This window comes from Anopheles gambiae, chromosome 3, assembly GCF_943734735.2.
Source record: "Anopheles gambiae chromosome 3, idAnoGambNW_F1_1, whole genome shotgun sequence".
Lineage (NCBI taxonomy): Eukaryota > Metazoa > Arthropoda > Insecta > Diptera > Culicidae > Anopheles > Anopheles gambiae.
Window position 1 is genome coordinate 89,964,867 of NC_064602.1, and position 15,304 is coordinate 89,980,170.

The following is a 15,304-nucleotide window of genomic DNA, read 5'->3' on the forward strand; positions in this document are numbered from 1 at the left end:
CATGGGTCCATTATTTATGGTTGCATGACCCTTATGTCCATGAGTGGCAGTGTATCATGCAGCACGAGCTAATGGTGGGGGGGGGGGGAGGGGTGGAAGAAGCAGTAAACATTTGATTTTTATGATGCACAGTGTCATAATGCCATACGTGGAGAGTGCTGCTGGATGTGTGTCTTATAGTAGGTGGAAGCCTTTCGGATCGTGCTTCCGGGAATGGTGAATTCTTAACCGGTTGTTGGATTCAAAGTCTTAACATCCATAGTAACAGTAGCGATTGTCTTGGTTCGATAGGAACACCGATTAAAGAACTACAAAAATCCAATCCGCTTCAAAGGCTTTACCCACATTCTAAGCTGCATACGATCAAACCCGAACCCGAGCGTACCATATTCTCGGTAAGGGAAGGTCACGCGATAAGCTAATTGCTTAATAGCTCTATCGCAGGGTAATCGGCTTTTTAGATACAACGTCCCCCATTGCTTCTCAGTTCCATTCACAACGAAACAAGGGACGCCTTGATGCCACGGCACGTTTTAAACGATTCTTGTGCCGCGATGGAATAATGGATGCTGGCGGTATTTAGCAAAAACCGACTCGTGCACAGTAGCCCGCAGCGTCGGTAGGCTCGTAGTAGTTAACTGTATCGTAATTTATTGACGGTGCGTGGGAGCCTGCGCCCGGGAATGGCCTGCTGAGCTTGGGGATATTGTTTCTAGTCGTCCACTCAGTCCACGCTGTGGATATTCATCACTGTAACCGCTGGTCCTTAGGGGGAGGAGGTAGTTGTCGAAGTCACTGCACAGTAGAGCTTTGGTGTAGCAGTCGTCGCATTTGTTCGATAGCCATCAATATTTGCACCGAGTCATGGTCCTTAATTGTGCGAAGGAAACGGTACCTTGCGTTGTAATGTGTCTGCCAAATGTCTGCCCCCTTGAATGCTCCAGTGTCCCACAAAAGAGACTGGAGGCGTCAGTGGGACAGCCAGGCCAGAGTCAAAATAAAAGTTTCGAAATTCAAACAAACAATTCATGCAACTCCTCCAAAAGCTGCCCAATTTATCTGTGTGTGTGTGTGTGTTTGTATGTGAGCTGTACCAACAACTGCTATATTCCCTTCTACTTTTGTACCCAACATCTCCGTTCCGATCGCTTCTCCGATTGACGAACTATGGGTTTTTTTTTCTTTCTTCAGCTTGTTCTTAAATCGTTCGTGCACCGGAATGGTGGCTACAAATTGCCGGCAGCAATACAGGACAAGGTTTACCTCCTCCCCGTAACGGTCTGTATGAAAAAAAAGAAGCTTAAGCGAAGCGGCATAATGAAATCACTCCCAGAGACGGGTAGAGCAAGTGTTTTGTTCTTTTACTTTCATTAAACAACACACAGAGCTCAGGCTTTGCAGGAGCAGACCCTCTTTTGTTCTTAAGACACGGCAGAGACGCAACGAAGCAACGAGCATGGAGTCGGTTAATAATTACGGTCAATAAATTATTAAAGTGATTGTGTCCACTTTTGGACACTCTTCGGGAGCGCAAGGAAGGGCGACAGAGCAGACCCTCTCGCGTAACTACTTGCGCGAGTGACTTGTGCCGTCACATTTGAAAGTTCCCGGAGACGTCCTCCTATGTTCGAAGGCTCTATATGGGATGCGGCAAGAACGGGACATTCAAAACAATCGAGGTAAAATTGTTATGGAACGAGTTTTTTTGGTTTTGTGTGTGCAGAGAGTGAAGGGTACAACGAATCTCTGAAGTGGTTGTAATTATTGGGATGTTTCGATCTCAACATCTTCTCAAGCGTACAGCGAATGATACGATACAGTTCATAATTATTTACGACACACGGGCTATTTCGGAACAGATTTACCTCCCCTCAGGGATGTAATTTTCCGTGACGGAGTACATTTCACTTTCCAAATATTGTGTAATCTCACGCACGGCTCCAAAAAAAAGCCGGACATTGAGAGTTGCGGGCGTCCGGAATGCCTATTTGCTGATTTGAATAAAGCCCGCGATTGGTCATCTGGAACTGGCGGCGAGCCGGCTGACCTACTTATGCGTGGGTTTCCTAGACTCCATTCTCCTTTGGCAGGAAAACTCTGTAGCGGTATCACGCAACGCTCAGTTGTCGATGATATGCACACCTTACCCATCCCCCTCCGGGGTCGCTCCGTTTCCTGGGCGACACGCAACCAGAACGAGTCCTCCTCGAGGTACTGCGCATTAATGCAACGCTAATTAAATGCCACGCCTGCTTTGCTGGCGTGTGTGTTTAGTGTTTTTGTTCGATTCTGCACCACAACTATCCGTAGGAAATTGTTCCATGTCCGGAAGGGTGATCCCCTCAACTGGGAGAGGGAACGATTTACGGTGGTTGAAAGAACATCAAATAGAGAGAAATAAAACGTGGGAGAAGGGAAGGGCGGGTGCGGGCTAGAATTAATTTTCCCGAACAACCCACCGCCCCACAGTCAATTCCATGCATTTTTCCTTTGAAGTACCTACGAGACCGGAGAGGCCTACGAAGACTTCCTTTGCTGGGTCGCCAGAATGCGGGCGCGAGGGAAGCCCTACAAGCTGGCTGGAGTGTCGACTATTATTTACCCAGCGAGAGACAGTTATGTTAAGTCCCCCCCCCCCCCTCCCTCACGTGGTGAGCTGCATTGTGTGCGCTTTCTGATGCTGACCATGCCGCTGGAGATGCCGGACGCCGCCATCCCATCGGGGGGGAGTTCAGCGTAGCTCACGGTCTTCGCAGGCTGGATGCGCATAATTGCAGACCCCTTGGATGCAGGCTGCAAGTTGGTAATGCATAGACTTGCTCGTTGCACTCTGTTCCTCCCCTTTCCTGTGAGCTGTCCCACAATGATGTCGCCGTTGCTAGAACTCACTGTGCCAGAAGAAGGCGAGGTAGTACGGAAGCGCTTTCTCAGCGCTAAGTACCCGTCCGATACAAAACAATAGAAATAATGGCTCCTCCGCGTGGCGATTGGCGATGGGAAATGGGTAATGTAGGCCGCAAAGTCTCATCGCAAGGGGCTTTAATTATTTGCTATCCAAATGACCTGGCCCGCCTCCTGTTGAACAGGGTGACCAGACAATTATTAGTTGTTGAAGGGAAGAAGGTTTAAAATGCCATTAGGACTTAAATAGCGTACAAGTTTGTCTGGGAAACTGGCCAGAATATGGCGGAACTTCAAGAATCTTCAGACATTTGTAGGAACTATTGATAAATCTGCCGTTTATCACCCATTCCACCATAAGTAACTCGCACTCCAACAAGTTACGGAGTCCAGCTCCCAGTACCCACCCAAAGGTAGTTGACCGTTATCGGTGGAGAAGTAAAAATTATGGCCAACACCACGTTTTGAACCGTGGTGTTTTGAATTTATTTCCGCGCCACAGTCACTCGTGCTATCGCCACCTAACACGCCGTCCATTAGTAGACGGCTGAGGTCAATAACACATCGCGCAAACCATAAACAACCACCACCACAGGGCTGCGCGGGAACGAATCGGCATGCAGTACGTGGCCGGTACGAACGGTAATGGAGAAAAATTGTTATCATCAGCGGGCAGATAGCGTGAACTAAGGCTCCAACTTTTGGTTCTTATGGTCAGTGACACCCACACGGTGTTGCGCCAGCTCGCCTAGCTCAACGCGAACTCTGCGGACGACGTGCCGTGCAACTCCAGTTGAAAGGTCCACCTGGGCCACTCTACGTCCCAGTGGACCATGAATAATCGGACGCTGATGTTCTGATGTGCAATGTTTTTCATCCACAAACACTTTCCACAAACCCCCACTGCCCACGGTGGGGTCCCTTCCCTCGTCTAGCTCCTTTTGTTTACTTGTTCGATATTTTTCACCCGACTTTTTTCTACTCTTGCTGTTTGCTGTTGCTTCTCCAATGCCGCTCCAGGAGGAGGTGGTTGTTCCCCTGTCGCCTCTTTAGCGTTTAGGTTGCGTCGCATTTACACACACACACAGGGGGAGAGAGAGAGAGAGAGGCTGGTAAAAAGGGACTTTGACATGATGGTGGATAAGTAAAGTTAAAGCGTCGAGCAAACAACGGGCGGTTCAGTGGACAAAAGCAGCCTGCATCGCCGGTACGCCGGACACCTGGAGCGTTTTCCTTCGCTCAGGCTACAGGATGGATTATGGTGGCACAACAAGCCTACGAGGTAGACAAAACATACGGGACGGGAAGTTTGTTTTAACCCCCTGACTCTGCCGAACCATCGTTTTCCCGCATCCCCTAAGTAATCGTGGGGCACTTTAAATGCTGTTTAGTTTAGGGGAAGGTTTGGCTGAGCATCCAGCCGCATCGTCAAAAATTGGACCAACCAGCAATGTTTTTTTTTTGTTTTTGCTGCTTGATTATCACAATGTCCCAGCGTACGTATTACCTCTTTCCGTCGCATCTTTATTGCTCCAATATTGGGCAGACTCTTGTCCGAGACATCGGTCGGGACGTGCGATTGGTTTGTGATCGCCGAAAAAGGGATTGTCCCTGTATGTAACCCCAGCCACAGCCACAGCCAGTCCTGTCGGCATCACCAAATGGAACAAATTTACGAACTTCATGGCGATAGCCGGGAGTACCGAAACCGGCCGGCGTACGCCAATTTTTCGCTCGTTCGCTCGCCCCGATCCGCGCCTTGTGTTGTGCGGCTGGCTGCGGCTTTCCATCTACGGACATTCAACATCATCTTCATCACCATTTCCGTCCGTGTCCCATTGATTCTGCCCTCGCCGGTGTCCCTCGCTCTCTCTCTCTCTCTCTCTCGCTTGTGGGGTACTTTTTTTCGCTGTTGTTGTTATGATTGTGCCCTGATGCTTGCTGTAAACAGTCTGTTTTTGTTGGTGCGCTGACAGCATGTCTCGGTGTTTCTTCTCCGATCGCTTGATATGGTTATATGGAAGAACATGCACAAGCCAAAAAAACACGCACAGCGCAGGATTCCCTCCAGGGATGACTCAGTCGATCTTACTGTTAACTGCTTTCTAACGAAAAGAGTATTGCATTTTTGGAGCATGGGCAAAGCAGACAGCTTTGGATTTATTCATGAACTTATCAACGCACAAAACGAACGATCGACGGCGCGAGAGCGAAAGAAAGATACATTTAAAAACCTTTCGTACCAATTTGAGACGACCCACACGCATTGGGACATTCGTTTTGCTCCAATATTTACCGATAACATTGTGAAAGATTACGCCCCACAGCAGACGGAGAACGCTCAACATCTGTAGGTAGCACACGCATCGTCCCGTCGCACGACTTAATTAAATCCCTTTTTCATTAATAAATTTGTAGCATTTCCTGTAAGATCGTTTTGTGTATTTTGCTTTCAGGTCTTCTTAGCGTGCCGTTCTTAGCGTACAGCGTTGCGATTCGCGGCTCTCGTGCACATCTCTCAGCGTGGGTGTCCAGCTCGTGCTCTAATGAGATAATCATTAGCCGGTACGGGTGGCTGAAAAAGGAACAAACAGGACCATTCACAGAGGACCCAGAGGTTGTTGTTTTAAGGCAGCGATAAAGGGTAGCGCTTTGTGGCCACCCCTCACAGGAATGGGAAGAGTTTAATGAGTTCAAAGACCCAGCAGCGCCCTCGGTGAACTCCTCCTACACGGGATGGGAGTAGAGTGAAATGAGTCCACTGTGGGTGTTCTCGGGAATTTGCTGGCAAATTCTCATCGTCCTGATCTCCTGAGAAGGTGATCAAGCATACAGGGTTTACCAAGTCACTTTGCGATGTGAGCTGCACAATTCATCTCACTTGAGACGTATTTCTATTCTGACGTGCTACTTCATTTGGCCCGAAATAATTTTCTATTCCGCCGCATTCATTTTCATCCATTATATGAAGTCTTTTCACAGGGGATGTTAGCTGGAGCCGTCCGCGATGTTTACATTTTTTTCAAAAATAAATTTTTGGGCTTTTAGTGCTGATTTGTGATACAACTATGTTGTTTAACAAAGAATAGAAGTTTATCTTTGCTCCGCTGTAGCATTCTAGCCGAAAAATGGATTAATCGTTGAGATATTAGCAGTTGAACCTGCTCTGTCAAATCTGCTAATAACTCAATTAATAACCCATGTTTCGGCTAGAATGTTGTCCATTATATGTCCCCTGTGAAAAGACTTCATATAATGGATGAAAATGAATGCGGCGGAATAGAAAATTATTTCGGGCCAAATGAAGTAGCACGTCAGAATAGAAATACGTCTCAAGTGAGATGAATTGTGCAGCTCACATCGCAAAGTGACTTGGTAAACCCTGTAAAGAGACAGACCCGAGACAGCCAAACAACCCAGTCACACACACGCACACTTTCGCTTTGCGTCCGTTTGTCAAAATTAGTGACAGCTACTCTGCGATGTGTGCCAGTATCTCCAGCAAAGCTAGAAAGCAGATGATATCTTAGACGTTTAGGCTCGAATGGACTGAGCAAGGGGAAATAGATGATATAGATGAATGTCAGCAACATTTCCAACGTCTCTGAGGGCAGTAGTGCGATTTCAATTTGCTTGCGGTGGGCAATCGATATGCAAATGAGCGTTTGCACTGGTTTGACGCGTACTTTGCAAACCTCTTTTCGCACTTCCCTCCCCCCACCAATCACCGCACTCTTCCAAAGACAGTCTTCCCATTTCTGGGGCGTCAATTTCTGCATCTTCGGGCGGCTACTCAGCAAACCCGGACACCACTGGTCTGGGAGCTAACGGGACAGGCACATCACATTCGCGCAATCACGGCCAATCGAAAGTTTAGCACCGTGGCCGCCAGAGTGAGGCAATAAAAAAGAAAGTCGATAACGCCGGGGCGCTGCAGGGATACGGGCGCCACTAAAATGTACCACTTTCCATCGCGTCACTGGCAGTGACGGGAAGGTTCTTGGCATGCATTTCTCCAACGACTCTCGAGCTGTTTATTGGGTCGTTAGAAATGATGCAAACTATGGTAGCGCGGCCTGTCAACTAGAAGAGCGCACCAAGAGCGATCTATTGTCAATCAGCTGATATCGATCGGTACTGCAACCATTTCACGCTTATCGCCAAAGCGGGTGCTGCGGAGAAAAACCGCCAAGATAAATGCATCTTAACGCAGTGTACGGGCAGTTTAAGCTGACTCGCCTTCCTCCGCACCATAAAGAACCTGTGCAGAGCCCGCCATGCGCACCTGGCACCTTACAAATGCGGGCGAGCGGCAGAAATGGCCACCGATCTTCACTAATCGCTCCGACCTGTAACTCGTGGTTTGCTGTTGTACTTTCACTGCCGCAAACGCTATTATCCTCCCATGGCACAGAGGCACATACTCCGCTAAAGGAAAAGCTACATTAGCGCAGGCCCAATAATGGTACCGCGCTCAGACAGACGGACGGGCTGCTGCTGCTCCACATATTTGGTAGCACCCGGATTGATGCACGGCTAATGGGTTGTGCCACCGTGAAGTAGCGGGTTTTAAACTTTTACTTTCCGTGCCAGCTCGCACGTCTAATGTGCTCTGGTGAGCTCGTAGCATTGGAGCATTCAATTTGAAGGTAATTGACGGACGGTGGGTTTAGTGGTGGCTCGGAAGATGTCAGCCAATGAACTCTAAAGCACTGATCAGTATATCACGAAACAATAGCAAACAATGCCACACACACACACATACGGAAAGGCGCAGGCGCTATGAATCAAACGTCAAGAATATGCCAACATCAGTATTACGCTCTCTCTCTTTGCTCAAGAATCGTATTTGCACACTCACTGCCTAAGCTGGCAACGCAATTTGTTCTGGGACGTGCCCATCCCGCAGCCGCCGTCCGAGGCAAATCCGCTCCGATCGTGCATGTAAATTTTCACAATTTATCACTCCCGTCAGAACTACTGGTATCGTCATGTAGCAAGTCTGCGCATGCTATGTTTCCCTGTTTTCCTCCCGTTGCTATACCCTGTGTCTGCCTCATCGCCAAAGGAAAACGATCGCACTGCACCCGGTATTCCATGGGCAGAGATCCTCCGAGCGAAGAAGTTACCGCACGAAGTACCGTGCCGTTTGCTGTGCAAATACAACTCACTTAAGCGCAAGAACCTTTAAGCGGGTATTTATCATAGAAGCACACCACACGCTCCCAGCCCCATCTGGGCAGGGGCTGTGCAATGTAAGTGCCCTGCGCAGCACCCATAATATAGCATTTTATGAACTGGTTCTAGTCCAATTCGACGGTATGCCCATTCGTATGGGGTCCATTTGCTTTGGCTAAGGGAACGAGGGGGGGGGGGGTCCATTCTCGGGAATGATCATTATGCACTCGGAACCTCGTTCGAGCCGCCGAGTGTTCTTGGCCGTGTCTCGTCCTTTCTCGAACCTCGATGTGGAGGAGAGTGTTTGAATTCTCGTTACTGGCGCCCAGCGTACAAAATAGATGTGCCCTTCAAGTAGATACCCACACACACACACACACGCATACAGTCATCTAGTTGCCATTGACTGGAAAGTGCTTCCGCAGCCCCTCCTTGGAGGGGCTTGGGCCCGGTATGCAAATTTAAACACGATCGTGAGTGACGTTTACATCGTCCGATTGGCCAAATCCAACTTCCTGCGGGCTCTCGTTGGACGTTGAAATGCATTCATGCAATCGCATTGTTGGGAAATCGGGCGAGCAGGGAATAGAATGTTGCAGTTGCAGTTGCAACCCACGGCACCATGCGCACAACAAGCAGGAAGAAGGGCCCATTCTATGCCCAAAAGGCTGCCCCGTCCCGTCCCGATGCGTACCATAATTAAAAAGAGATTAAAATCTATTTTTCATCCAACTCCCAATGATTTGCTCTGGAGTATGTGGTAGGGTCTACGGAGCAGCGGGTTTGCATTTTTTTTTCATTCTGTTCTTCTCCAGAAATATGCTTCCCGTGCGTGTCTGGGATGCATAAAGAAGGTCTGCGTAGACTGCGCAAGAGCGCAAGAAATGACTCAGTGATAATCGAAGCTGGACACATCAGAGCGTGAAAGAGTAGAGTGCTTGTGTGGCTGTGTGTGCTATCTGACATTCCTTCATCGTCGCCGTCTGAGAAAATGGAACATAAAAATACACACACACACGCACGCGCGACTCTCTGAATGTCTGTAAAAGGCAACAGAAAACAGCACAAAATCCTCAACAAAACAAGTGAACGATACCTCTGATTGGGTTGGTATGCGGGGGTTGGGGAAACCCCCCCACAAGCGAAGGAACCCATAAACCTCCCTGTCCTCCATTAGATCGTCTCCGCGCGGAAAGGAAACGGTCACTACTCAGCGATCAGAAAGATGTGGAAGATTTGATTTTCTTAATTTTTTATTATTATCATAAACGCCACTCGACGTCCGTGGATCGTCGTCGATGGCTGGGGCCAATAAAAGAGGCACAACGACGGGCTCGAGAGCAGAGATCGATCGATGTGCGATCCGATTCCGAACCGGAGTGGCACCGAATGCAGTTTATTGAGGATAAGATCGATCGGGCCGCCGCGGTTTGGGGAGGATGGAAGGACAGGAACAGACATTTGAGTAACGTTTCATCCCGCACATGCGTTCGTCTTGGACCCACCGTAACGGCCCCCTTTTGGATCGTTTGGATTGGATCGCGATCGAACGCTCTCTATGGATCTATCCACTTCACTCGACATCACTCACGCAATAATCCGACCGAACGCAAACCAACACAGACGTCACTTCCGCCCAGCGATGCTCTTAAAGATTAATTCATCATGATAAACATTCTTTCCTGCTCCGTCGTTGTGCCCTCACCCGCCTTTGAGTCATCGTCACAGCCTCTTCCATGCGAGTCTGATTCGTCGCGCATGAACGCATCTTACGCACAAGCGCAACCGACGCCGAGACAGAAGACTAGACAACCGATCGTTCTGCCGTTCTCGCCGCAGTTTCGCAGATCTTTGCAAAACTGGGCGAACTTGCGGGGGAATCGCGATTTTTGCGCGCCCCCGGGCGTAAGTAATTAAGCACATGCAGACAAGTCGCGCACGGCCACTATCATTCAACGCACACGGGCTTAGATCTATCACGGGCTCGCCGTGGTTGGCAATGACGAAGAGACATCGCGAGCCAGTCGCAGGCAAACAGGGGACCGATATCAAAGAAAAGATAAATCGAAGCGAAGATGTGCTCACATTTGATTTATCAATCAGAGCGCATGCATCCAGATGGCGATGGACGGGTCGGGTCGGGAATTGAAATATCACCTCACTGGACATGGTGAGGAATGCGAAGCATTTCGCATAGTATGCTCCGTCCCCGTCAAGACTCTCCAAGCAAGGGCTGGATGGGCACGATCGACAGCCTCCCCGGGGCGGCTTTGGTTGTGCGCTATCTTACGCTTCTCGTTCGCCGATCGGACACGGTACACAATTGGGACGGATAAGTCTTTGACTGTTGGTTTTTTTTTTGTTTTGTTGCATTCATTTCTTGCGCTCTTCATGATTTGCAACGAGTCTTCCACTACAACGTGCGTAGCTATGAGTCTTGCGTTTCTGCCGTTTGTTTTACTTCTCGCTTCCATATGGGATCGAAGCGAATGGACTGAACTTGTTCCAGTTGGAGTGAAAACCGTTCCGATTGGAGTTCATTTGGAATAATTTCTTCGACATGCGCTTGATCAGATTTGTAGTAGGAATTCAAGGGTAAGAAGAGGTTCAGTTGATTAAACTCACCTAAATCAATTCTGCATTGAATTGACCGAATCTTAATAGGGCGTGTAAATTGAAACTGCCTGTTTTGCCTACAAATGTGATGTCATCTTATCGCGTAAGCAGGATTAGGCACATATTTTAGCTGGGAAATAGGGCACATGGGACACAATGATTAATGAACCATTTGAGTCCGACAGGAGCATTTAAATAAACCTCCGGAAATCTACTCGCCTGCACTATGTAAACGGTCAATGATTTTCCCCGATAGACAACACCAACAACTGGGCCGTAAATCATACACAGTTTACACACACAGAGACACAAAGCACTCAGACCGCTCGGACACCGACCGTATTAGCGGATGGTCCTAAACAGCCCATCTATCAAGATCGTCTATTAATGAGTTAGGATCATAAGGGGATTATAGCCGCTTGCTCGCAGGGACCCCTTGAGTGTGGCATTAAACAGTCAGTTAGCACCCCCGCAAAGCCTAAATGGTTGAAGACACAAGGGAGTATAGGGAAGGAGAATGGTCCCCTCCTCCTCCTCCTCCTCTCGGACCATCTCAGCTTAGGGCCTCGTCTTCACTGCGTCCACTTTCCGCATCCCATTTTCCACCTATCAACCATCACCGGAGCACAGACGGACAGTGTAAGGGTGTATTACCACGCACTTCTATTAACGTATGCTGCGGGGCGCATTTGATTAATTCTTATTCAAACCCGATCACAATGTTGCATCCAGTGGCGTGCCCCGCGCATCCCGACCGGGGATGAAAAGTGGAGATCGGAGTGGAGAAAATGAATTCAATCGTCCATCGCGACACGTCTCCCTTTGGGGAGCGATGAGATCCCATTTCCGCGTGCCCAATGGCCTAGGATGACGATAGAGCAGTCATCGCGTTCTTGGAGGGCCCTCACTCTCTCTCTACATTGTGTGTGCGTGCACGCGCGCCGAGACTGACGCTGGAAGAATGCGAACCATTCCGGATGCGGACAACGCCTACGGATGCCAATCTAAAGGTGCGATCAAGAAGGGATCGCGCTGGGTGACGATTCTGCATTTACTGCCGACAGAGGTCTACATATATGGGTTTCGGTTCAGGTTGCGTTACTAACGACGCAATGATTAGCTCACGACGGTACTACAACTCGTGGAAGATACAATGTTGCAGTAACTGGCTGAGGATAGATGGCCATGGGTTTAACTGAAAGGCATGTAATAATCGTAGCGTCTACGAGGCTTTCCGTTTTATGTGTGCCCGTCTCGCACCGTACTCTTGTCTGCCCTAAATGGAGGATGATGTGTCTGTGAGGCCATGTCTGGAAGAGGTGAAACTACTGCCAGACGTTAGACCAGATATAAGATTTTGATCTCACGATCTAAAGCCTGCAAGGTCACGCACTTGTCCCGACACTATTTGGGGGGATCTTGATGACTCGGCTTATGGGAGTGCCGTTAGTGTATCTCGTGCGCTTTGAGTTCCAAGAAGTTCCCGACAGGCTAGCGTGCAACTTCCAGCCGGTATGAATGCGTACAAAAAATGAATAAAATCCCATATTAACCTACCTCAATGAGGGCCACAGCGTGTGATCTTCAGTTCTGCCAATAGGTACCATGCCATGAAGACGAGTTCTTTGCATCAAAACTGTACACACGTTCCAACGCCTAAGCAGTGACACAATAGCACTACGAGCATGATGTACATAGCAGAACCATACCAAAAACAAACTACATCTGCACACCTTTTTTCCACGTCAAACCAAAACTGGATCACGCAATCACTTCCGCCGAAACGGTGTGTGCCCGCACACCAACGAGCATCGAAGTGCGGTTACTTAATGGGTTCAAAATGTGCTGCATTTGCGGCGCATGGTTTTTGGAAATTGAGCAAATTGCGTTCGGGAGTAGTGTTTCCTCGTTTTTGGTGCTTTTGGTTTTACACTTTTGGAAGCAAAACAATGTGCCACGCGCGCGTGTGTGTGTTACCATTGCGATGCCTGCACGACGACTTCAGCCGTCCGTCTCGGCTCGTTAGACACGGAGGAGGATAATGTAGCGCACTCGTTGATGATGATATGGCGCTCGCTTGTTAAGCTGATCCGATGCAAACTGCCCCAGCAAGTAGGGAGAAGGAGATTCGAGAAATTATCGGACGCGCGTGCGCTTCTTACGCAACCAGAGCTACAAGTCATGCAGAGGAGCTTGACATCGCGCCGGAAATGGAAATGGTGTCAGCCTGAACACACACACACTCACACTGCTGGTGAACTCCGTGAAGCTGTTGCCAAGCATCTTTTTAATACCTTTTTAATATCACACCGAGTGTAGCCGGTGTGTGTGTGTGTTTGTGAGCGTGTTTTAGGCAACGGTTCTTAGCTTACACGCGGAGCCATTCGCATTCGTGTCTAATTGCACTGGAAAGCAGCGCAACTCCCGTGGCAGAGCACCAAAGAGAGATCAACCTGTCAGGAATGGGGGGAGAGGGGGGGGGGGGGGGTTGAAATCGAGCAGTTTTTTTTGCACAACAGATAGCAAGAGAGACCAAAACGTTTTAACCGATGGAGCGCGTGTATAAACATTTGACGAGTCACATTAAAAATCGCGCTCATCCTCCACCCAAGGTTCGCGCCCAAGAGAGTGTGCCAAAGTGAACAAATCACCCTGCTTAATCCACCAAGCATTAAGGGTTAGGACGCCGAACACACACACACACACGCACACAAACACGCGTTCCCGAAGCGACGAATCAGGGTGGAGGGCGGTTCGTGATCAGGTTCGTCTAATGGCGTTCGCCCCGCGATGCCATTGGATTCCAACTGGATACGCACGAAAAGGTGCGTGTCTGCGGCCGTCAGAAACGGGCAGGCCCGAGGGCGACCATCCTGGCGCTGGAGGAGCGGTGCCGCGGGTAGAAGCAATCTAATTTGCCTCGGAGAGTGGCACACGGGCAATAAACTTGCCACCCCGCGCGCCAGGCTATCACAAATCTTTCACCAGCGGTACGGTTGGAAAAAGTGGTCGCTTGGGACCGCTGAGGACGGCTCGCCAAACCCGTACGCGGGCGCGCGCTCGACCACTGTAATTGACTGGAGGCATTGATTTTCCTTACCTTTATCGAGATGCAGAGATGCTGCGCTGATGTGTTTTGGATTTGCTCCTGCAAGTAGGCAGGACGCGGTCAAAAGCGCGACGTAATTAGTACCTCTGGCATGTACCTCTCTGCCCATCCCAAAAGGTCTTACCATCGGGTCGTTGGTGCAGCAGCAGCAAACCGCATTTGCGCAAACGGGGGGATTTGTAACGCAACAGCGGAATGCAAACGGAAACGAGATCTAATGTAGAATAAAACGAGCGAAGTTGAGCGCGCAGCGATCGTCAGCTCGACGAGGCGACGACATTCTTCCTGGAGAGGCCCTGTTGCGTTGCGTGTGCGCGCGGAGTTCTTAGCGAAGGGACGCTTAGGAAGGAGCGGCACATCATTGGACAACCAATCATCTTCCGCGCGTCTAACTTTCACCCCCCTTCCAACGTGTATGTCACCCCCCCCCCCCCCCCTGCAGTCTCCCCGAGTTTCGCCGAGAAGCCGAGAAAATCCGATTAAAGCTCGTTTACATATAATGCCGGTGTGGAATTGCCCTGCCTGCTTGTCTACATGCCGACGAAGACGACGATCGTTGAAATGATTCAACCTCTTTTTGTGCCTCGCTCTCTCTCTCTCTCTTTATCAAACTCTCTAGTGATCAAGAAGTCCTGCTCGAGAAGATGTCGTCCAATCGCGATCGGTTCGATTTGCGCTTTGCTTGTTCTTCCGCGGCCGCGGCGCGATATAAGCCGTTTGAAGGCAGGCAGGGTGTTGCCGAACGGAGACACACCGATTTCAAAACGCCGGACGCTAATCCTATCAATACGAAACTGCGATCGTGGCATGCTTTCATCTCCCACTGCTGGTGAGTGTACGTCCCAAAACAGTGCTACCAGTGTTTAGCAGTGTGACAGCCGCCCCAAAAGCCCCGCAGTTTTGAACAGTTCGGCCCCGGCTACTAAATGGATTAGGATGGCTTTATTTCTCAATTTAGCCAGAGTGTGGGGGGGTTGTTTCTTTTTTCTTATGAACCAGCTACCGGTTCCAGCATCTCATCCGCCATTCTTTGGGTGTAATAAGTAGAAGAATGGCCATAGCCTCCTACCCTCAAAGGAGTGTTATAAGGCGTAAAGTTATACGAGCGGTTTTCATGTTTCAAGAGATTACCACCGGCCCGCGAAAGGGACGTGGAGTGTAACACGAGCTTTATACATTGACTATCATCAAACCTCCCCAAAGGGGGCTTGGCAGATATTCACCCACAGGCACACACATATACAGACATTCCTGTCTATAACGAGTTCCATTAATTCATCCTCTGCGTTTTCCTCATCACACAACAGGCTTGGACGATTTCGGTACGTCTCAGTACGCCGTCATCGGGGCAGGAGCGGTGAAGTATGCAGATTTTATCGAACCCGATGCAAAGCACCCGAAGAGGGGGGTGATCTATGGTGCTCTATTGCGGGGCGTGCGTATTGCAACTTGAGCCGATGCGGACCACTCCGGTGCAGCGGATGAGCGCTGGAGCTAATA

The 15,304-nt window shown here is 49.5% G+C and overlaps 1 protein-coding gene across 4 annotated transcripts in view; it reads right to left on the minus strand.

Moving 5' to 3' along the window:
- Window positions 1-15,304, minus strand: part of LOC1280914 (ankyrin repeat and BTB/POZ domain-containing protein 2) — a 93,559-nt gene that overhangs the window by 74,803 nt on the left and 3,452 nt on the right. The window lies entirely within an intron of this gene.